This window comes from Periophthalmus magnuspinnatus, chromosome 3 (assembly GCF_009829125.3).
Source record: "Periophthalmus magnuspinnatus isolate fPerMag1 chromosome 3, fPerMag1.2.pri, whole genome shotgun sequence".
Taxonomy (NCBI): Eukaryota; Metazoa; Chordata; class Actinopteri; order Gobiiformes; family Gobiidae; genus Periophthalmus; species Periophthalmus magnuspinnatus.
The window spans coordinates 11,484,103-11,507,363 of record NC_047128.1 but is presented as its reverse complement, the minus strand read 5'-3'; the positions used below and the strand labels follow the sequence as shown (position 1 = coordinate 11,507,363).

General features: G+C 40.4%; 1 protein-coding gene across 1 annotated transcript in view; it reads right to left on the bottom strand.

The window, feature by feature from the left end:
• Window positions 1-23,261, bottom strand: part of lrp4 (low density lipoprotein receptor-related protein 4) — a 167,581-nt gene that overhangs the window by 86,741 nt on the left and 57,579 nt on the right. The gene's annotated exons all lie outside the window — the stretch shown is intronic.

Sequence of the window (23,261 nt, the reverse complement as noted above, 5' to 3'; positions counted from 1 at the left end):
AACTAAAAAAAAAACAAAGAAAAACTGTTCTGCATAATATCCACGCTTTATATAACCTATATTTACAAATGCACATTATTTCAAAAACAAACTCAAGCAAAAACTGTCATATGAATGATCTTTTTGTATTCCATAATTAAATTTGTCCCAACCAGCATATTTTGATTTGCAGCTTGACATTTTACAACCATTAATTATGAACAACAAATGAAAGGGGAAAATGATTTAAAAAGTATTGTTTTTGTGAGGCCTGTCGCAGCTGTTTTTACTCAAAATTGATGGGGCCATAAACAAAGCAAACGATTAGCACTGACACAAAGCTGTGTTTTAAACAGGGAGAGTGAGTCCAAAGCACTTCTTTTTCTATGACACCAGAAGAACAAAACCTCAGAAATGTCTCGTAAAAGTGACCACGCTTCAGAGCATTGTTCTGAGCGGCTGGGTCCAAACCAGAATACAGCAGGGTCCAAACCATAATATGGCGTCTGAGCTAAACCAAATGCATCGTGGGAATCATCGTAAATGGGACAAGATGGATTTCATACCACATTACAATGGAGGTATGGCTAAGTACACAAACGTTATTATAGTTAACGCAGGAATTTCCAGTAGACTAATTGCTCACATAAAAGGTGCACTATGGAATTTTTCTGCTGAAAGGTACACCTGCTGGTCTCCGTGGAAATGTTTTACTTTGCCTGTAATGTTCCGCAGTATGACATCAAACTTATCAATCTCTATTGCTGAGTCTCACTCCTTTTGCTCTCTGGGCTAAGTCAGAGCGCTATCACAGCACAAACTGCGTCAGGTTGGAGTTGCAGTGTATTTTTTTTTATATCATGTTGTTGTATATTTATGGAGAATTGTTGTGTGGGAGCACAGGTGATGTCTAAAAAGTTAATTTTGCAAAAACACTCCTTTTTTAACCATTACAACTGGCAGCTAAATTTCTAATAACAAAATTCATTCCAATAATTTAGTAGTAGTGGTTTCCAATAATTGGTTTTCAATAACAGTTATACACACCTGCCTAGACAACAGCAAAATTCCTGTCTTTTATATGGACTGGCTATGGGCCTTTAGTTACATAGTTAATGGAGTCTTAGTCGGCCAAAACTTGCATTAATTATTTAATTTAGATGATAAGGATTTATATTTGCCTGTCAAATCCAGACTGATATCTCTCTGTATTCTTTATACAGGTTGATATCAGTCTGGTCTCCACGTCCTCTATTCCGTCTCAAGCCTGGTCAAATGTTAATGTCCAATCAGATCAGTTTTTTCAGTGACAAATGTGAAACGAAGGAGCTCATTGATTGATCACTTATGATTTACAAATAAAATCTTATTGATATCACCTCAGATGAATAGAGTTTAGTGCTTCACATTCATTCTGCAGAACTCCACCATGTTTTTCAGCCACCTGTGAATACGGATGGATCATGTGCATCCCTGATTGACTAATCCACCTGTCAATCACGCCCATTTGCAAATGGAGAGATTCACTGTTGACCAGACTCACATCTTCGTCAAGTATTGAAGAAGGATGTGTTCTGGATCCCAGGCAAGATTTATCTGGGACAACAGCAGGAAGGAGAAGTGAATGAGTCAGCTGAGGGGATGATTCCTAAATTTAATCTGTCTTTATATAAATGTGTTGTACTTTTTTCTGCATAAATAGTAGTTTAACATTAACTCCCAAACCAAGTTCCAAATACACTGCATCAGTTCTACATTTCCCCTATTACCCCCGTCTCCGGCTGTAGCCTCACTTCTGCGGCCCTCGTCGTAATAGTGCAGATAATCCATGCGGTTTCTTCAGGAGTCACTTTACGACTGCTTTCTGAATGATTTGAGCAGACTTGGGACCATAATATCCCATTATAATCCCCGTATCCCTGAAGAGAGGAGGTCTGGGGCCAATCGCCTCTTGTTTAAGTCACATTCTTTGAGTTGGTGCCAGCTTGGTTGGTTGGATTTCTGCTTTGTGCATTATAACTGAGCCAGAGTTTCAAATGAGCTGTTAAGTCCACTACAGCTACATCCAGGGCCCACATCACTAAGAACACAAAGCCCAAACAATTATTTAGAGGCACTTCGGAGGTCACATTTTAACACAGACACATTACAGGAATAATGGTCAATTTTATTGCAATTTTTACATATTTTTTATATTTTTAAGTGCAGTTGCTCAAGTCATACAAAGCAGCACAATAACAAAATTATGAAAAATCAGATTGATATTAAAACTAGTATCGAAACTACGTACTCATTTGAGCAGGTATCAATACAAAAAAAGTCACATTCACAGCACAGATATGAACCTTTCCTGAATAGCTTTAGAATGATCTCGAGCTGCATCAGAACAAGTATAAGACCACATAGACTAGTTTACCCCATGGACCACAATCCAATCTACGGACGGCTGAGGGATTACACAGACATAAGGCCACATGGGAATATAAAAGAAAGTACTGTAATTTAATGTTGAAAACCACATTCTATCGTCTAAAGAAAGAAGTATTGAGTATTGAGGCGAGGTGAGGCCTACTGTCAGCAATGTTAAAAGTGTGTGTGGCATCTGCATGGTTTAGGTGTGTTTTCTTTATACCAACCTACATTGTGCATAATGGATCCTCCTTTCTCCCGCTTTCTCCTGTCAACGATACTGCTTTAGATAAATGTAACCGAAAAGCCTTTGAAAGATGGGGCAAACAAAAAGTACAAATGGCTTTGTTTTTATTTCATATTTGTGATTTTCGATACTTTTGACAAACCTATTTTAGCAATATCTATACAAACAATAACTGTTTTTAGTGACATGTTTGCCCCTCATGCCTCAGTCAGTCCCTCACTGACTCAGAAGTCAGACTGAAAACAAAAGCTCTCCAGCTCAGGGCAGGTCTGGGGCTGGAAGAGGAGGAGAGAGGCCCAAACTACCACTTGGATTTGTATTTTTCAGACGTTTTTATCCCCAGATCGCGTCGGACGACCTGTGGTTTGGGTTGAATTCTTTCCCTCCTGGATCCTTTTGAAACCGGGAGAAAACGGCAAACACAGAGCCCATATTCAGAGGCATTTGTGCAGAGCCATAGCCCCTTTCCGGGACGTCACAGCGGGACGGCGCTCTGTGGCGTGTGAAACTCCTCTGGCTTTAAAAGACCAGGGGACAATGGGCCAAACAGTGGCTCTGGATCAGGGCTCAGACAGGACCAGGGCTGAGGCTGGGGACACTCTTATGGAGGTACACACACCAACTACTGGATGTGCAGCGGATGGGACGTGTGTAGAGCTGGTGATTCACAGAAATAAGTTGTGAAAGATAAAACTGTAACACAACCTGAAAATGTCAAAAATAAAGTAAATACAGTAACATTTTATATTTACAGTAACATTTTATATTCAAGTCAATGTCACTATAATCACTGTATAGTTCAGTATATGAAACTAGAACTATATTTTTTCGGGTCAATATTTATCGTCTTTTTTTTACGCTACCGGGATATTTTTTGTTATTTTCTGGCAATACGTTAAGACTGAAGCCGTAAAAGGTTGAATTAATAACTTCTATGACTGATTACAGATGCAGACCAATGACTAAAATGTTTCATTCTGCTGTTTATTTATTGGAAGTCAAGATTTTTAACAAAATTGTACATTTAGAATAGTTTGTGTGGTTTAAATCTCTTGGGTTTTTGTGTCAGTGGCATAAATAAGTTTAAATATTACAATTTATCGTCTATATTTGCTTCAAAAATATATCAAAAATGCGATATTGTGACAGGCCTAGAAGTGTTAGAAGGAGACAGCCAAGTTAAGATCCAATGTTGTGGTCATTTTTTCTCATGCGATCTTGTCCCATCCCTTATTATTGCTACAAGATGGTGCACATATGGGAAAAATGATTTTTTTTTTTCATGTTTATTTAGATTGGACAAAAAAAGAGATCAGTGTTGGGGAGTTACGCCTCTTATAGTTCCAAAAAAAAGGTAAAAAGTATGAAATCAAATGAATCAAAAATGGTGAGGCCAAAGTTAGAAGATAATGTTCAAATCTGGTCTGGTCTAATTTTTGTGGACAAAATTATGCGTGCAGTCTCATTTTGTGCAAATTGTGTCTGGTCCCATCCCCAACAATAATGTGATTGTATTTAGTCAATATACTGCTTAAAAGAATCTATGGAACTGGAACACCTTTATACCAGGCAGGGTTAAATAAATGAATCTTGATGATCCTCAGTGATAGTGGAGTAACAACTAAACTAAGACTAAACTTACAATTTTGAAATACAATATGCAGTTAAAAATTAATAGTAATTAAGATTAAAGCTATGGGGACTAGAGTGGGCCATACTGACAAAATATCATCTGTTTTTATCATATCCTGACAAATCCTCGTCAGAACAAATGTACTGCAAGTTTATATTGCTATAGACAATTTACTCATAATTCAAATTGTCTTTATGTATAGCAATCTCACTCGGGCCCTTTTACCACCAGAAGAAGCAAAACAAACTACAAACTACACCCCTGGCTCTCTAGACACGTAATGCTGATGAAAAGTGTCCATTTAAGTAAGAAAGTTAAAATGCAGTTTTAAGCAGATCAGATGGGAAAAGAAGCTATAGTACAGTCAACACTTTGTAGCAGCCTCCATTACACATCTCACCACATATCTGTACTATGTCCACACATAACCTCCCACTGTCATTATTCTTCTAATCTAACCCCCCTCCCCTTTTCTCTATCTCTCTCTCTCTCTGCCCCCCTTGCTTTCTCTTTTCTGCCCCCCCGCTGTCTCTTTCCCTTTCCAATCTCTCTCTCACCCTCTGTCCGTTTCCCTCTCTCTCTCGCCCTCTTCCCCCTTCTCTGCTCTCTTTTCTATCCCTCCGCCTCTCTCGCTCTGTTTTTCTTTCTCTCAGCCCTCCTCCCCCTTTCTCTTTTCTATCCCTCTCCCTCTCTTTCTCTGCCCTCCTCCCCCTTTCTCTGCTGTCTCTTTCTCTTTTCTATCAATTTCCCTCTATCTCTCTCTGCCCTCCTCCCCCTTTCTCTGCTGTCTCTTTTCTATCCCTCTCTCTCCATTTCCCTCTCTCTCTGCCCTCCTCCCCCTTTCTCTGCTGTCTCTTTTCTATCCCTCTCCCTCTCTCCATTTCCTTCTCTCTCTGCCCTCCTCCCCCTTTCTCTGCTGCCTCTTTCTCTTTTCTATCCATCTCCCTCTCTCGCTCTCTGCCCTCCTCCCCCTTTCTCTGCTGTCTCTTTTCTATCTCTCTCTTCCTCCTTCTCCATTTCCCTCTCCCTACCCTCCTCCCTCATCTCTGCTCTGTCTCTTTCTCTTTTCTATCCCTTTCCCTCTCTCACTGTGTCCCTCTCTCTCAGCCCTCCTCCCCCTTCTCTGCTCTGTTCTATCCCTCCCCCTCTCTCGCTGTTTCCCTCTCTCAGCCCTCCTCCCCCTTTCTCTTTTCTATCCCCCCCTCTCCATTTCCCTCTCTTTCTCTGCCCTCCTCTCCATTTCTCTGCTCTGTCTCTTTTCTATCCCTCTCCCTCTCTCTGTTTCCCTCTCTCTCTGACCTCCTCCCCCTTTCTATTTTCTATCTCTCTCTCCCTTTCTCTTACTGTTTCCCTCTCTCTCTTTGCTCCCCTCCTCCTTTTTCTGCTCTGTGTCTTTCTCCTTTCTGTCTCTCTCTCGTTCTCTTTTCTCTGTCTCTCTCTCCCCCTCTCTCTGTTTCCCTCTCACTCTCTCTCTCTCCTGGCATGTTCACAGGACCCCATTTGACCTCTCTATTGGACCAATCATCAAAACATGGATTCCTGTGCAGTGCCATCTTTCTCCTCCCCTTCAGAACAGCACACGCCCCCCCCTGCAGGCACCTCGGGGGGTTGCGGGTACTCCGTCCACCAGAGCACTGATTGGCCTGATTCATGGCAGATTTGTCAGGGCTGAGTTACAACAGCTTTGAAGTGGGATCCCCATGTGAGACTGGGTTTCATAACACAAGAGGAGATGGGAGAGACACAAAGCTATGCAATATCTTAGACTTAAAATTAATGGTCCTATATTACGCAAAATTGACTCATGAGCTTTTATCATGTTACAATGCTGTTACTTCATCAAAAACATACCTGGAGTTGTGTTTTTTTTCATTCACACACGTTTGAGTAACCCTTTATTATTAGTCTGTCTACATCTCCAAAGCTACCTTTTGTTTAGTAAAGTTTGGAAATTCCAGGGATGAAATTATCCAAATGTTGAGTGTTTTTTGTTTGAGAGAAGAACTCAGCCTAAATATGCAGCGTTTGTGTGCTCAACGTGTGAATGAAAGAAAAAAACTACTTGAGGTTTGTGATGAGGAAACAGCATTAGAAGATAGATCAGAAAATAGTGTAATATGGGCCCTTTAAATATTGTCACTCAAACCATTTTTGGATTAACGCATTTGAAATTAATATACTTAAAATATACACTTTCAACTTATACAATACAATATTTAGATGTGAAAAGATAACCCTTTTATTTAAAGGTATACAATGTACATTTTCTGATTTTCTGAATGTATCACAGTATGGCATTAAAATGATCTATCAATGAAGACAAGCAGCTGGCATCATCAGGGCAGGTTACAGGTCAGATCTGTGGAAATGAGACTCGGTTCACAGTGAGAATGCATCTAACCTGTACCTTTAATAGCAATACTAAAAAAGTCACAGGACAAAAATAAACCTTTCCTGAATAATTTTAGAATGAGCTTGAACTATATTAGAACAAGTATAAGACACATAGACTAGTACTCGCCCATGGACCACTGTGGAACCTACCTGGACAACTGAGGGATTACACAGATATATATCCACATGGGAATATAAAAGAAAGTACTATCATTTAATGTTCTTTACACAACATTCTATTGTGTAACGAAAGAGTGTTTTTTATTATCATTGCGGTATCGGAATCGTATAGAGTATCGTGTCTATTCCTTAGTACTGAAATCGAGTTTGAAATTACTCTGAGACGAGATTCTGTGGTTCCTCCACTCCTCATGCAGTGTGAGAACCCAGCGTGCGCTCTGATAAACCAGTACACACTCGCCTCTTCCTCGTCTCCTCTTTGTGTTTGTGGTTTAAAAACAGCAGCGGTCCGTCCCATCAGGAGCCGGCAGGACAATCCCCGTGTTTGTGAAGGAAGCCATTTTAGCCCCAGTGCCCTACCATTCAAACGCTGGCATCATACGGAGCTATTGAGCATTCAGAAAGCACCTCCGCAGACCCGACTCACACCACAAAAAGCATTCCCACACTATTTCACCTGTCAGCGCGCACAAAACAGGCCTCTGCACACCTCTTGCCAGCCCCAGGACCGGCACAGAGGCAAGGAGGCAGGTTTTGACACACTTCAGATGAAACAGAAATACTTTTACCACTTCCCAAAAAGAGTTCTACACTGGGCCCCTGGGTTTGCTTCAGATGAGATCGTAACATTCTACAAGCGTGTTGATACTTTGGAGATGATGTTCTCTGGGAGGGTGAAGCTAACTCTAGGCACTGCTCTGTCTGAAGCACTGTTACTCAAGTTAGGCTTTGTTTTAACACAACCTGACCATAGAGAACTGACTTAGCTGGAACTAAACCAGTCCCTCTGAAATAACACTGCAATTACAAGCTAGCTATCAGTAGCCAATTGTTTCTCACCTAGTCACTCTCACTTTTTTGTAGAAAATTCCCTGAAGCTAAACAGGACCACGATCACTGGCTCCTGAAAATGTGCTGTTTTAATCCATTTTGTATTTTCTTGAGTTTTCAGACCATCTTAAAACTTTGTCATCAGTGTTTTCTGTTTGCATTGTGTCACCATGGTAACTACCGAACATTCCACCATAGACAAACATGTAGAACCCCCCTCCGAGCATGATCTCACTGTATCAATATTTAGACAACAACATTCTATAAGACACTTGGTGGGTTTCAGATGATTTCACAACACGGCCAGTAATATTTAATACAAACAGGGATAGCTAAAATCTATATTGTTAAAATGCAGATTTGTGTTGTAATACAGTTACAGTTCTTGGGTCTAGCCACTAACAGAAATGATCAGGTTCAACATTTGTGCATTTAGATATTCACATATGAAAGTACAATGTAATTAATAGGAAAATCTGACTCTTGCCCCCATCTGGGACCATGACACCATCACATAAAATCTGAAATCCACCAGTAATATAGAGGTTATGCAGTGACATCATTTGAAAAATGGCCATCCACATTGTGCCTGAGTGGCACTAAAGCAGAACTAGAGGAAGCACAACAGGCCAAATGTGTTTCTTAGCTTTTTATGGGCTCATATTTGTCCATTGAGCTGTTGTTTTCAACTCACAAAAATGATTTCGTCAACACACGGACTCAGAAACATTTAAGGAGTTATTTAAGGAGAGAAAAGCTCAGCTCATCTGTGTATGAATCTGTGTGTACATCTGCATCAGTGATGAGTGTGTTAGATAGTCGGCAGTGTCCCCGTTGTTTCGCTAGTGTTAACTGGTTTACTACTACTATTGACTTGATGTTCTTTTTTTAAATGTCAGGTCAAACTAAATATTTAGCAGAGTTATAAACTTTTATTTTTGTTATTAGACTGTAGCAACTCTGTCACATTTTAGATGAGTTTTGAGCTTTTACAGGAGAAAATGGCATTGACATACACTCATGTTCCTTTGCCACTCACAAACACAGTTCCAAAGGCTGTGATGTAATCTGAAAACCTCTGTTTGATACAAAAGGAATTCAGCTCAAATGTGTAATGTAATTTAAGTGCTTATTTTTGTTGTAATATAGCACGCTGGACTGGTAGCCACCATAAACTATATAAAGAAGTGGACTAAGTGAGTGTAACGTCACCCATTGCATTCAGCTCCAGTCAAATGAAGCTCATCGAGGCGAGCAGTTATAGGGGTTATAGTATTGCCATCAAGATTAAGAAGAAAAATTATATTAGAAAGAAAACTAGATTTGTGTACCTTGCTTAAGAAAATACAGTGCAGTCAATTGCATTCTGTTTGTGAGTTGTAGCTTCCTGTTTTTTGCAACTTTTAGAGGACTTTTTCCATAAAAAAAAAAAAAAATTGAATTGTTAATCGCAATGGCAACGGCCCTAATCTGTCATCATTCTGTACCCCATGGTTTGGCCTATCATCAAGAGAATTTAAAAAGGTTTTTATGTCAACATGTTTCAACTTCCATACAGAAATTCTGAGTTGAACTGACAAGTACAAGTACACCACCAGTCAAAAGTTTGGACAAACCCTCACTCAATGTTTTTTTTTCTTCTTTATTCTTACAACTTTGAACAGTTTACATACACACACAATACAGCAAATATATGAAGTAAAATATCGAAAAATATTTAGTTGAGTTATTTAACGTTTTTTCTTTGCTACATAATGCCATGTATCTTACTTCATATATCTGATGTCTTCTCCATGTATATAAAATGTAAAAAGTAGTAAAAAATAAAGAAAAAATAAACATTGAAGCAGAGGGTGTGTCTAAACTTTTGACTGATGCTGTATAAGTCACGAGTAGCAGTCACTTCAAAACGTATCAGTCAAAATATTTATACTTTCTGTCCCCAAATGTCCCTTTTGAGCCCATTCAGAACAAACATAGCTTTTCATTATGTTGAAAGACGCGATGAAGCACGACAAGCAAAGAAAAAGTGTTTGGTTTAAAGAAAAAAAGAAAGAAAAATGCCCTGGAAAAGCAGGGATGAGTCACTGGGGAGAGGCGACGAGGAAATCAATATCGGCCAATTGTGTTTGAGGAGGATGTAACGGATCAGGCAGGGACGGGGGGGACGGGGTGAGAGAGGGGAAGAGGGGGGAAGAGAGGGAGAGAGAGAAGGAGGGAGAGGGTGGAGGGAGGGAGTAGAGAGTGTGCGTGTGTGTGGGGGGGGGGATCAGGCAGGAACAGAGGCGACAGGGGGGGAGAGGGGAGGGAGTGGAGGGGTGGAACGGATCAGGCAGGGACAGAGGGGACGGAGGGACCGAGTAGAGGGTTGGAGAAGGGAGAGGGGGATGTGACAAATCAAGTAGGGACAGAGGGAGAGAGGGGACGAAGAGGGAGCGAGAGAGGGAGGCAGAGAGAGAAGAGGATGTAACGGATCTGACAGGGACAGAGGGCACGGGAAGGAGGGAGAGGGGGAGACGGAGCTGGAGAAGGAGAGATGAGGATGTAACGGATCAAGCAGAAACAGAGGGCACAGGAGAGGGAGGGGAGGGAGCGGAGGGACAAGGGAGGAGATGGAGTGAGGGAGGTGAGGGAGAGAGAGGGAAAGAGAAAAGGAGGGATGAAAGGGTGGCAGGTATAGAGAGAGATAAGGAAAGGGGAGAGTGAGAGAGAGAAGAGAGAGAAATAGGGAGAGGAGTTAGAGGGTGGGGTAGAAAGATAAACAAGGAGAGAGAGAAGAGGAGAAAGAGGGTGGAGAAGAGAGAGGAGAAGAGTGACAAACAGATGGAAGAGAGGAAAGCGAATGGGAGGAAAGAAGGGAAAGAGAGGGAAGGGAGGGGAGAGAAAGGAGAGGGGGGAAAGCGATAGGGGCTCAGAGGTGAGAAGAGAGACAAGAAAAAACAGTGGGGATATAAGAGAGAAAGATAGAGGAGAGTAAATGTTTTTCGGTGTGCAGAGTCAGAACATGTGACTGGGAAAGTTGGATGACGACGCTGAGTTTCTGGAACGGGGAGTCCACAGAGGGCGACAAAGGGGTCCGCTGGTCTGGGCCCCAGGGTCTTCTTAGGCCTTTGGACCCTCTATTAAATTATATTAAAGAGGGGCCCTTGTGAGGTTTTCTCCAAATTTCTATTGACGAGCCTGTTGTAGAGTCACAGGTTCAATCTGCGGAGATAAAACTTGACTTTATCTGAATCTTCTCATGAACACAGCCAAAACCCACCGCGCCCTGACCAAGGACGAAGGACTTTGAACTCATTTCTACAGCGGTTAGGGCTTAAAGATCCAATATGGAACTTTTTGGAGTAAAAGATGTTATCGTTTTGTCTTTACAGAGTCAAGCAAGTAACTATCCATGGGTTTCAGAATGAGAAGAAACTAGGACAGTTGCCATAGCGATTAGTGATTTACAACAAAGTATTATGTCTTTTGAATGGGAAAAGTCCTCAAAATGTCCCATGAAAACCAGGCCAAGTTACAGGTCAGATCTATGGAGAATGCCAACTACAATTAACACAATGGTTATTACGATCTCCTCTACACACAATGACCCCTCTTCGTTTGTAAAGTCCATACTCATTTTGACCATTTCAGTGATAAACTGCTAAATATTAAGACACATCTCAAACCTTGGAGTGAGCAGTAATTGTTATTAGCTTCATTTAGACTGCTTCACTCAATCTTCAACCTCAACTACTTCCACAGATTCTCCATTTATACACAGTATTTTAAATCTACATAAAACATAAAATACCAAAGTAGACGTATCCAAAAGGACTTTGAAAATCCTGGGGATGTGCATAGTACCTACTCAATGTTTATACTTAAAATCATTGCTCTTTTCAACATGCCAATTTGTCACAACGTAAGAAAACACTAGAATTATTGTAATGCCCAGCTTCAGTGGGAGACTCAAGTTACAATTTGACTAAGCTCAAAAACAAGTGATGCTAGCTTCTGAACTGGTGTGGTTGGCAGTGCAAAGCGCTCAACATGGCAACCACACTGTGACCAGCAGTATTTCAGAAACCACTAAAAGCAATGACTCAAACTAGATCAAATATAGATTCTAGCATGAAATTTTGATGGGATTTGAGTCAGAGAGGAATTTTGGAAAGTGTGTAGCTTTCCAGACAAATTTTGCAATAACGATTAGATTTATGATTCATTTTGACAGATTTTTTATTTTTTTATTTGTAAAAAATGAATGGCAGCAGGAACATAAGGTAGATCATATACAGACCTTACTATGAATTTTTGGTAAAACTTGAGAGAGTGATGAATTAGCTTTACAATTAATTTTTAATCTCAAAAGTCAGGTGCACAGTTTGAACACATCCAAACCCAGTAAAAGTTTAGAGAAAACTGAAATGTGAACTGCTAAACGAATACAAGAATCCCAGGCATTTCAGTACATGTTCGGTTTAAACTACAGGGTTAGCAGGTTTTAGACAGAATAAGACTCCATGAAGACAAGATATTTTCAAAGTAGGGCTGAACAATTTCAGAAAAAATGCAATTGCGATTAGATTTGCGATTTATGTTTTATCAATACAACTCTGTCAATTCTTCTAGATGCTAGTAAAATGTGAACTTTGAACAAAGACTGAATTCTGAACTGACAAACTAACACAAGCATCACATTTCAGAACATATTTTTACAGCTCTAAACTACAGGATTAGGGTTTTATTATGAATAAGACAATATATTTTTGGCATTTGTGGAAGAAATAATGGTACTTCAAAACTAATTTTTCAATTTTAATCAAATCCTCCATTTTGTTTTAAATGAAGAGACTTGGATTTTAGGATGAAAGTCAGAGTGCAGCCTTCTCACTTTGTGTAGGTTGAAGAGGTACTGCTTCACGGAGGCTAATTATAGACCGTCGCTAACTGGTTTTGTTGCTATGGTGCACATGCGAATTATCTGCTTAGGAGGATGTCAAAATATTACTCTGGCTAAATCCAAACACTGTTACATAACTGGAAAAATATACACCAACACAAGTACACATTCAAGGTGTCTCCTCTGCACCCCCTGCTCCATCTGACCCCCTCCTCTGCATCCTCTGCCCCATCTGACCGTCTCTTCTGCACCCTCACACCACCTAACTTCATGTCTTCTTTAACTACATCCATAAATCTCCTCTTTGGTCTTCCTCTAAGCCTCCTGTTTTATATAACCATGTCAAATTGCTAAAAAACTGACAAAAAATGTAAACTAAACAAAATGCATCCTAAAATGAATATATAAATTGTAAAATATATGCTCTGTTTGATAACTTGGTCTTGAATCCTATTTCAGCTTTGCTTGTTACCATAGTCTGTATATATAAATCGACATAGCTAGCCTGCAAGCCACGGCATTCTAAATAGGAAGTGAGCATGGGTGTACTTTCAGCTCCACCAGCTCCACCAGCTTCAATTCACTTTCTGTTGAAAAACCCTCGCCCCTCTCTCTGTAACTGCTGCTGTAAGGTTCGTCACTTTGGTCTTAAAATGTTCATTTTAACCGGATGATCCTGGTGTTTTTATTTCGCTATTATGTTATGGCATTAATAACCAATCAGGTGCCTTCTTTACCCGAGGTTGGCTCCGGCTAGCATTAGCAACAGGTTTGATTGACAGCTTTAGCTCCTTGTTGCTGAATGAGAAGGCATGAGTTCTGTCAATCTACTTTCTCCTGATAAGCTCTTTGGCTGCTATGATACCCATGCTCGGATTTCCAAAAATGGGAATTGGCTCCAAATTATAACCGCTAGCCTCGATTGTCTTCATTTGGTTGGAGCCGAGCGCTATGGTAACAACACACTCCCTCAGCCCTCTTGTACATACAGTCCATGGTTGTTACCCAATACACCGGTGCAGTCCCGTAAGCCCGACACAGCAGAGCAGGCCTGTGTTTTGATGGATGTCTTCATATCCCAAACACCAGGGGCCAAATTAAGCTTGATTACGTTACACGCTCGTTCGCCTGTTATGACTTTCTAAAACAGGAAAGCGCGATATTAAAGCTCCACTGTGGGACCCGTGTGATTCCCGTGGTGATTGGATTACTGTGGATAGGAGCAGAGAGGCTGTGCTTTGCTAATGACAAAATAGAACTGGAATAATAAGATGCTTCTTAGGGCAGATCAGCCGATGTTAGTGCATTGGCTTAATATTACAACCAGGAAGTGTATATGTGAAAATAGAAGAACTGCACAGATAAAGTGAAGGCAGACTTCGTTCTATGGGAAATTGTACTATGCACTTAACTAGTATTTCAAAGCCTAAACGAAAGCTGTTGTATTCTCTATGAAAACTGCTAACCCTGTAGTTTAGACCTCTACCTTACCTGTTCTGTAATGCATGGGATTCTTGTAAGAGTTTACCAGTTCAGAATTCAGTCTTGTCTCAAATCTTAATGCTATTGGACAAAATAAATAAATGAATGAATTAATAAATAAATAAAATGTGATCATTTGTCTGTCCCTATTGCAAATGATTAATCTGAACTAACACAAGATACATGGAAAGCTGTCACACCAGATGGTCAAAAAACGCTCTCATATGGAGCTCAACAGTGAACGCCCACCGCGCGGTTCCGGAAATAAATTTCCTATTCATTTTTCTCATAGACTTTCCAAAAAAAAATCATATTAAAAGGTCAAAAGCGCTCGGGGATAATCAGCTGCATGGTAACTAATGACTGTAAGACTTAGAATTTAATTAAAACAACCGCGTTATGGATAGCAGTTAGCATGTAGCTTGTTAGCGCATAACTGGTTAGCACTTAGATGGGTAGTACATAACTGGTTAGCACGTAGCTGGTTAACCTCTGTAATGTCTTTGAACTCTTAATATTTGAAATTTTCACCACTAGAGATGTTTTTTGTTTAGAATTCAGAGCAGCAGACAGCCAATAATATCTACCGATACTTTTTGGGCTGATATACAGAGCCAATTTTGGATTTTTTATTATTTTAATTTACATTTTTACCACAAGCCTCTGAGAGAGCAGTGTAGTCATGTTTTGTGCATTTATCTCATCCCATTAATGTACTCTTAAAGCAGCAGGTCAGCCAAAACTAAATACTAGCCTGTGCTGGAGTAGTAAGACCAATACTTGATACTCTAAAACTTGCAAATATCAGCCTGATATATAATGGCCAACTTCTATATCAGTCTATCTCTATAAACCACATTACAGAGCTGCTCACATTAGGGCCATATGAGGACCAGGGGACATATTCTCCCACTGTAATGTTAAAATATGGAGCAGTCTGGCCATGTGTGGTGGCCAGGTGTCCCCATACACTAGTCAAAGCCAGGCCAAAATGCCCCTGTCGAAATGAAAGATATGACCCTCACGGCCCCATTGATATAGATATATGGTCACTAACATGTCCTGAAATGTACCTGCGTTTTGTGCAGTGCGAGAGCTGCCATGGCCGTCAAAAACATGAGAAAAAGATGGATTTTGGGGGATGATATTTTTTGGTCAAATGTTGATATATGACCTATAGAACCCAATATTTCTTCTAGGTGTCAAATTTGTGTAATGTTATTATCAATCTATGTCCTTAGACCAGCAGACAGATATATCAACATGACCAAAAAGCATTTTCATTTGAGTTGCCATAGTAACACACTACAATATAGTGGTAAACACATACAGTAAGAAGCAGAATTGTATTTTAAATAACATGGTTCATTTGGTAGTTAACACGTATAAAGATCTACACTGTTTTTACAAGGATCCAGACATGTTACATCTGCTCTTAATGGTGTGCTAATGTTGCTATTCATTAACATTATCAAGTGTATACATGTTAGAAGCACTGACACTGACATACTTTCCAGAAAATCACATTATTTTGTTGCAATTTTACATTTAAATATGCACTATGTAACTATCCGGTGGAGGGTTAAGAACCTGTTTGACACCATAGAGATGTTCCACAGTATGGCACTAAACCTATGCATCGCCTTGGAGACAACCAGGTTATGCCTCTATGCCAAGATTCAGGTCAGATTGGTAGAGGTGTGCCCACTAACTGGAATGCACTGTTAAGGAAAAAAATCTAATTGAATTAATATTTGATTCATAAGCTTAATGCCAACATGTTATTTCAACTATATGACTTGTTATTATTATCTATGTGTTTTTTAATGCAAACCTGCCTTGTGCAATATAAAGCCCATACAAATAATAAGTACTTTCTGAAAAGGAACCATTTTGTTAAAATAAAACCACATCAAGTCTAGATGACAGAGAGAGAGAGAGAGAGAGAGAGACAGTGAGACAGAGAGGCAGAGAAAGAGAGCAGAGGAACAGCTCATACAGAATATCCACACCTTTAGACAGATAGATAGATACACCATCATTTTATCTTGTTCATCTTTTAACATCTAACATGACATTAAAGTAGAAGAAACTGCTGCTAAGTCCACCATATTACACCATATTAAAGAAATAACAGCACTGACAGCCTCTGCGCTCTATACTTTTATACTGATTAAGGAAATGCTATGAGCTAATTCTGATATTTGTATCTGCCATATGTTAGGTCAACTTGGTAAGCAAAAAGAAGATTTTTAATGCTGCAAAGAGGCAGAAAAAGCCAAGAACTCTGCTACTAGGGTTGTCAAGAGTATCAAAAATCAGATACTAATCAATACTAAAACTCATATGAAAACTAGATACTCATTTGAGCAGGTGTCAATACCAAAAAGAGTACCATTGACAGAACAGAAATGAACCTTTCCTGAATAGCTTTAGAATGATCTTGAGCTGTATCAGAACAAATATAAGACACATACACGAGTAACATGCCCATGCACCACTATGGAACCTACCTGGGATTACACAGACATAAGGCCACAGATACAACCGATACCTCTCATGTATCAGTATCAGCTCCTCTTTATCTGCTATATGCACAAAACTAGATGCTTGATCTCAAAGGGAGTGTGGGGAGGAGCTGGTCTCTGGTCAGTGATTGTCCAGAGCAGTGGTCTGAAGAGAGAGACTCCAGGGAAAAGAGATGAGCCCAGATGACCTAGAGTGATAAGGGAACTGCAAAGGGGACAAAATACAAAAGCATGCTGCAGGGTTTTGAAAATATAACAGTTACTAGGGCAAGACGTCTCTGTCAAAACATAGGCTTAATGGAAATCTTATCACTGCACTAAATAACACTACAACTCAGTTACACTACGGAACTTTTCTGGTGAAAGATACGTCACCTGGTTTTGTCCATGGAGGGTTTAATGCTTTGTAATACCATATGGTGGAACATTTCAGACACTGTTCTATCCCTGTGGCATAACAGAATGAGCAAATGACGTCACCAGGCTAAGTTAGAGTTCAGATCAGTGGAGAGGCGACCCTGTTCACATTGAGAAGGTATGTTTTTAAAGTATTTTTTTAGCTCTTAAAACACCTGTAATTGAATAAGCCCAAGTAGGGTTGTCAAAGGTATCGCAAATCTGTATTGATACCAACACTAAAACTGGTATCAAAACTAGATACACATTTAAACAGGTATCGATACTAAAAAAGTCACATTCACTCAATCTTTCATCATTAGTCGGACGTATAATGATTGCCTAGTAACAGGACCTAGGTTTCATTTTACATTTGCCCTGTTCAGACTGACATGACAGGAGCTCATCTGGGACAGGATCAGACTCACACCTCAGAGCAGATTAGCACTTTGGAAATGAGACTCAGATTAGGATTAACCACAGACGACTTAAGTATCAATTATACAAAACACCAGGAGAAAGGGAGAGAGAGGCAGAGAGAGGTGGAGGGAAAGGGCACGTGAGAGGGGGAGGAAGAAGAGGAGAGAGGGGGAGAGAGGTGGAGAGAAAGAGAGCAAGACAGAGGGGGGAGAGAGGGGGGGGGGACTGAGAGAAAGGGTGTGACAGAGGGGGAGGAAGAAGAGGAGAGAGGGGGAGAACGGTAGAGAGAAAGAGAGCAAGAGGGGGAGAGAGAAGGAGAGAGAGCGGGGGAGAAAGGGGGAGAGAAAGGGGGGAGCTTACAAACTAGTGTGAAAAGAAGAAAGATGATTGGCTGGTCTTTTTACCTCACAGCCAGAAGGGGCCCTGGTTTGATTTCCCATACTTTAAGGTTGTCCTTGGGTCTAGGTGGATTTCACATCAATATGAAACATTTGCTTGGCTTCTCTTCAACTTGTCTCCATGGAGATAGATAGGGTTAATGCCATGCTGTGGAACATTACAAGCAAACCAATAACAGCTCCATGAAGACAAGACTCACAATTAGAAAAGTTATGCAGTCTCTTTAAAGTATTTTGTTATTTAATTCCAATCAAACAAAACATTCAAACTAACTTCCTATACTCATTGATAAAAAAAAAACAAAAACAACTCACTTTAAAAGCACTGCACCTCTCTTCCCTTTTGCAGCTTGTGACGTGATTACATGCAAGCATCTGCCTCAAATACCAAACATGGCAAATATTTAGTTTTAGGTGGAGTTCTGTGACAGGTGGAGCTAAACGGATATTGTCGGAAGAGTCCGATTATGTTACAAACACATTTTTGTAACACGTTTTGGAGTAGATCTTGTTGGACAGACACATGTGTCGCTTAACAGTGTGACTAATGCAATGCACCAGCCCACAGAGGACACGGGGAAGGGTCTATTAACATGTCACAACTGTTCATATGTGTTTTTAAATGGAAAAAACTACAAACCCCAGACTCAGCTTTGCATAACCCAAAACAAGGGCTCATAAGATGGGAACTTCTTAGTTCCAGATCTAAGCCTGGATAATGAGAAGAATGTCATTATGGTTACGTGTGAATTGTGTCATGTTCAGTACTCCCCTGTAATACTGTTGCTAAAGTTTGGGCTCAGAGTTGTGAACACTGCTCAACAAGAACTGTCTTAAAGTGCACTTAAACTTTTCTGGTGGGGAATCTTCCAATTGCTTGTTTCCATGGAAATGTTAAAGCTTTGTTCCAGAATGTTCCACTGCAGCGCAATTCACTTAAATCCAGGAGACATTCAGGTGACGGCACAGGGTCACATTACACGTTAGATCTGTGAGGAGGCGACACCACTCACAATAAGCAATTTAACATCTATAACTGAATAAATTCAAGATAGATGTGTTTAATGCCATACTATGGAACATTCTAAGTAGAGCAAAACAACCTCCACGGAGACAAGCATCTGGTGGACATTTGAATACAAGTTACACAGTTCACTTTTAAAACAGCTAAATTACATTAAAAGCTTAAAATGTAACTTTACTACACTGGAGAATTAGCTGAGCTACTGAACCGGATGGTCAATAACCAATCACCAAGTTAATCATTACTTGTTGGCTTTAAAGAGCCTTATCAACTATTCACAAACTACTTCAAAATAAACTAAAGCAATAAACAAACATAGAATAAACACAGAATTACACCTGAACTAAACCAGGACTAGAACTGGACCAAACCAATTCTACATAGGAACTAAACTAGGGCTAGAACCAAGTCTACGTCAGGACTAAACCAGGACTAGAACAAGACCAAACCAAGTCTACATCAAGACTAAACCAGGACTAGACCAAGTCTGCATCTGGACTAAGCCAGGGCCAAACCAGAACACGTGTGAACTGAGCTTAGTTACTTATCAACTCTAGGGAAAACCCCACATGGGAGGGTTATTTTGGGGGATGGTTGACTGGTCCTCCCACAGCCTGTATGTGTCACACTGCGCTGCGTTCACGGCTCCTCCGTAAACTCCGCTCTTCATTGTGTCTTTGGAGGTGTTTTTTTTCTCAAGTAGTCGCAGTAATTAAAGATCTTTTCAAAGCGGAGGCCCCTGTCTCTGTTAGATGCATTTCAAGTCTTCAGCTCTCCACCATCCGCCCCCCCCCTCTCTCCCGGTCCCGTAATCCCCCTCTGGAGTAAACAAATTGGGCTTTTGAGGGCCGCGAGTTGGGCCTGGGGATAGACCTCTGTGATACTGGACATGTGCCTCGATAGTCCCCACAGAGCAGGGGGAGTGGTAGCAAGAGTGTGCTATAACAAACTAATTGCTCCCAGCCTGGCTGCAGATATAAAAGGCTTTCATTTGCTTAATCCAGGACTCGAACCACAACTGTTATTATGAGTGGAGGGCTCTTGAACACCTGCGCTATGCTCGTGAGTTTTGGATAGGGAGTTTTGAGAGAGATGCTAATACGGCTTTGTCCAATTAGAAAGAGGACACTGGGTTAAGTAGTTTGTAGTCAGAGCCAATTTGGAAAGCGACAGATTGAGGCAACACTTGAAGGTGCTTTAGGTTTTTTGTCAATACTATGTTAACCGCTAATAAAATGCGTGCGTATTAAAAACAATGTGAAAAGTCAATCATTTCTGAGCAACAAAATGCCACAGTTTAGAGCAAAGGGCGCGTGGACTTGCCTCTTAAGATTTTAATTACTTTTTTATGCTATTTTAAGGACACGGACAAAATGATAACTCTAACATGTTATACTTTTAACAAGATCAACAAAACCAACCAAGGCAAAAAAGAAGAAATACATGTTTGAAAACACAAGGTTAATACTGTGTAACTTTTCTGATTGCTACTATCACGGAGATGCCATTGCTTTTCCTGGATTGTTCCACAGTATAGCAATGAATGTGTCTTGCATGTCTATACAACAATGTCTACAATATATCTGAACTGGGGCAAATTTGGCCCAAACAGATGGGGAAAAAATCAGGTACAGGACCTTTCACATAATTTAGATTTTTTTTTTTCATGGATGCAATTTTGAAAGTCAAACAATTTAAAAAAGTCAAAACAAAAATTGTGATCTGAAACACTACGGCAACGTTTCAAATTTTTCATCATGGAGAGAGGCCCTATGTGCATTCATTATAACAGCATTTGACCATGGGAACAAAACACTACAAAACACACCCACTATAGGCCACGGCAGAGTACATTAACATCATTTAACAAAGCGTTCACGTTTAAGGTTTGGTAATGCTTCTTTTGACTTTGCTCATTATTGTTTCCACTGGACTTCCCTCAATCTCCATCTGCCTATAGCGGCTTTGACTGGGCTCTGCAGGGGTCCAGGCCTACACAAAAAGACCCTGACCAAAGCAGGCTAAAGAAATGCTATAGGAACTCTAACTCTGAGCGCTGTCAGAGCCGACGATGAGGACAGGATGAAGAAGACGTTTATGGGAGAGAAAGAGGAGGAAAAGCAGAAATGAATGCTCCCAGCACAAAGATGGCTCTATTCATAGTCATTAATAGTACTTTATGTGAAAGGGTTATGAAGCTCCACTCTTTAAGTGTAACAGTTAGTTTATAATAGACTTGGATGGTAGAAAGCGTATTTTGGACAAACACTCTACCAACTGAGCCACTGATGCCCAACTGTCAGCAACTATGATATTCACCTCCATCAAACCATCCTAACTGCTGCCCTTGTTGGCCTGTGCTGGGATGAGTGTGGACATTGGGGAGGGTGGGGGGCAGAGACAGGTGGGACAGTGGCGCCCCTCACACTGTTGTAATGGTCCTGGCAGAGGATTTAAAGAGTCCCGTGGAGACACAAAGCCGTCCTCTGTAGACATGTGAAACCAGGTGATGTCATGCAGACTAGCTCCTGTCCAGACTGACTCACTGCAGGGGAGAGAACATAGAGCTGTAACATGTGAATGCAATGAACAGGCTTAGAACATACTGCCAGTGTTCAAATACTAGACACTAGCATTGTCAAGAGTATCCAAAATCAGATACTAATCAGTACTAAAACTAGATACTCATTTGAGGAAGTATCGATGCTAAAAAGTCACATTCACAGGACAGATATAGATAGAAGATATGACTTGAATAGCTTGATCTTGAGTTGGCAACCCCAGACGCCATTACATCAAAATGAGCCATTCCAACTGTCAGAGGAAATTGAGTTAAAGGTTTAAAAGTATTCTGGACTGGTACTGTCTACTCCCTGGTGTCTCGCCTCCAGCCTGCCTCCTGTAGTAGTCAGCAGTGTTTCTCAGTGTGTTTTATGTGGCCCCAGAGTCACAGGACAGAGCAGTGTAAAGCAGAGGAGGCTCGGCACTCGCCCTCCATAAATCTGCTCGTGTGATGCAGACAAACCCAACGCCTCAGGGAAAGACCCACACTGCAAAAAACATCCAGGGTAAAACGACATCATTTCAGCACATTTTATTTATGACTAAAGTCGTATTTAAAGACATTGCACCTGACTTTTTACAGTCTGGTTGGCAATGGTTCAAAGTTATTCCTCACTTACCTTATGCATTCAGAGCATCCTAATTATTCACCACAATGAGTTTATAAGTGTGTTTCACAACTTTCAGAGACTGATTTTTTTGCTGTGGTGGTAACGCTAACAATAGCTAGCATCCTAACATGCACTTCTGGATTATCACAACAATAAAACACTTTATAATAAGATGCAGACAGTACACAGCAAATTTATTTTGACCTCAAGAGCTGCTTATACAATATATCTGCTCAATTGCACAGGAACAAATTGGGTGCAAAATCAGATACTAATCGATACTAAAACTAGTATCAAATCAAGATACTCATATGAGCAGGTATCGATACCAAAAAAAGTCACATTCACAGGACAGATATGAAACTTTCCTGAATAGCTTAAGAATGACCTTGGAGGTGTATCAGAACAAGTATAAGACACATAGACTAGTGGCAGTGGTATTGGAATCGGTAATGAGTATCAAGTATCGAGTCTATTCCTTAGTACTGAAATTCCTAAGGAATAGATTTGATACTCGATACTAGTTCAAACTACTCAAATTAATCAAACAGTTGTTACTTGTTAGTAATAGAGATACTTTTTGCACCGAATAGAGAAATCAATTGAGAAAATAGACATGATAACTAAATAATGCCGTCAAAACTACTCAAATGAATAAGTAGTTATAACTAATAGGCTCCTTTTTTGCAGTGCACGGCCAAACCACAGATACTCTCCCAGAGCAGTGACCTCATGTCTGTGCATTCATCTTCTTTACTCTCGTCTGTCAGAAAGAATACAGCAGAATTCTACAGTCCCCAAACTCCATTGGCCCTCATCACAAAGAAAGCTCCAGTGCAAATCATCATGAATTTGAAAGCTTTTGAGCTGATTCGACTGAAATGAATGGCCTCGCTGCACTGGGAGACATGATCTGAGCAGCTCTGGCGTTTTTACAGATGTACGAAACTCAAAACCAGTTTATAGATGCTTGAAACTAATGGAAAAGTCTGCTAAACTAATCCAATGGAGCAATGCTTTATGGGAGTTTAAACTGGGAGTGAAGTTATATGTTCGAATTGTGAATATCCAGAAGGCGAAATAAGGGATGTTTTAAGGGATCGGATGGCTATGTCTGCTTTCTTAATTCAATAGACGCAATGCTTTATGGGTAGTTTAAGCGGTAGTAAAGGTTCATGCTAAAATTATTAATACCTTAGAATGAATCAGACATGCAAACTAGGGCTCTAGGGTTGCAACTCACAGATATTTTAGTAATCGACAAGTCAGAGGTCACATTTGC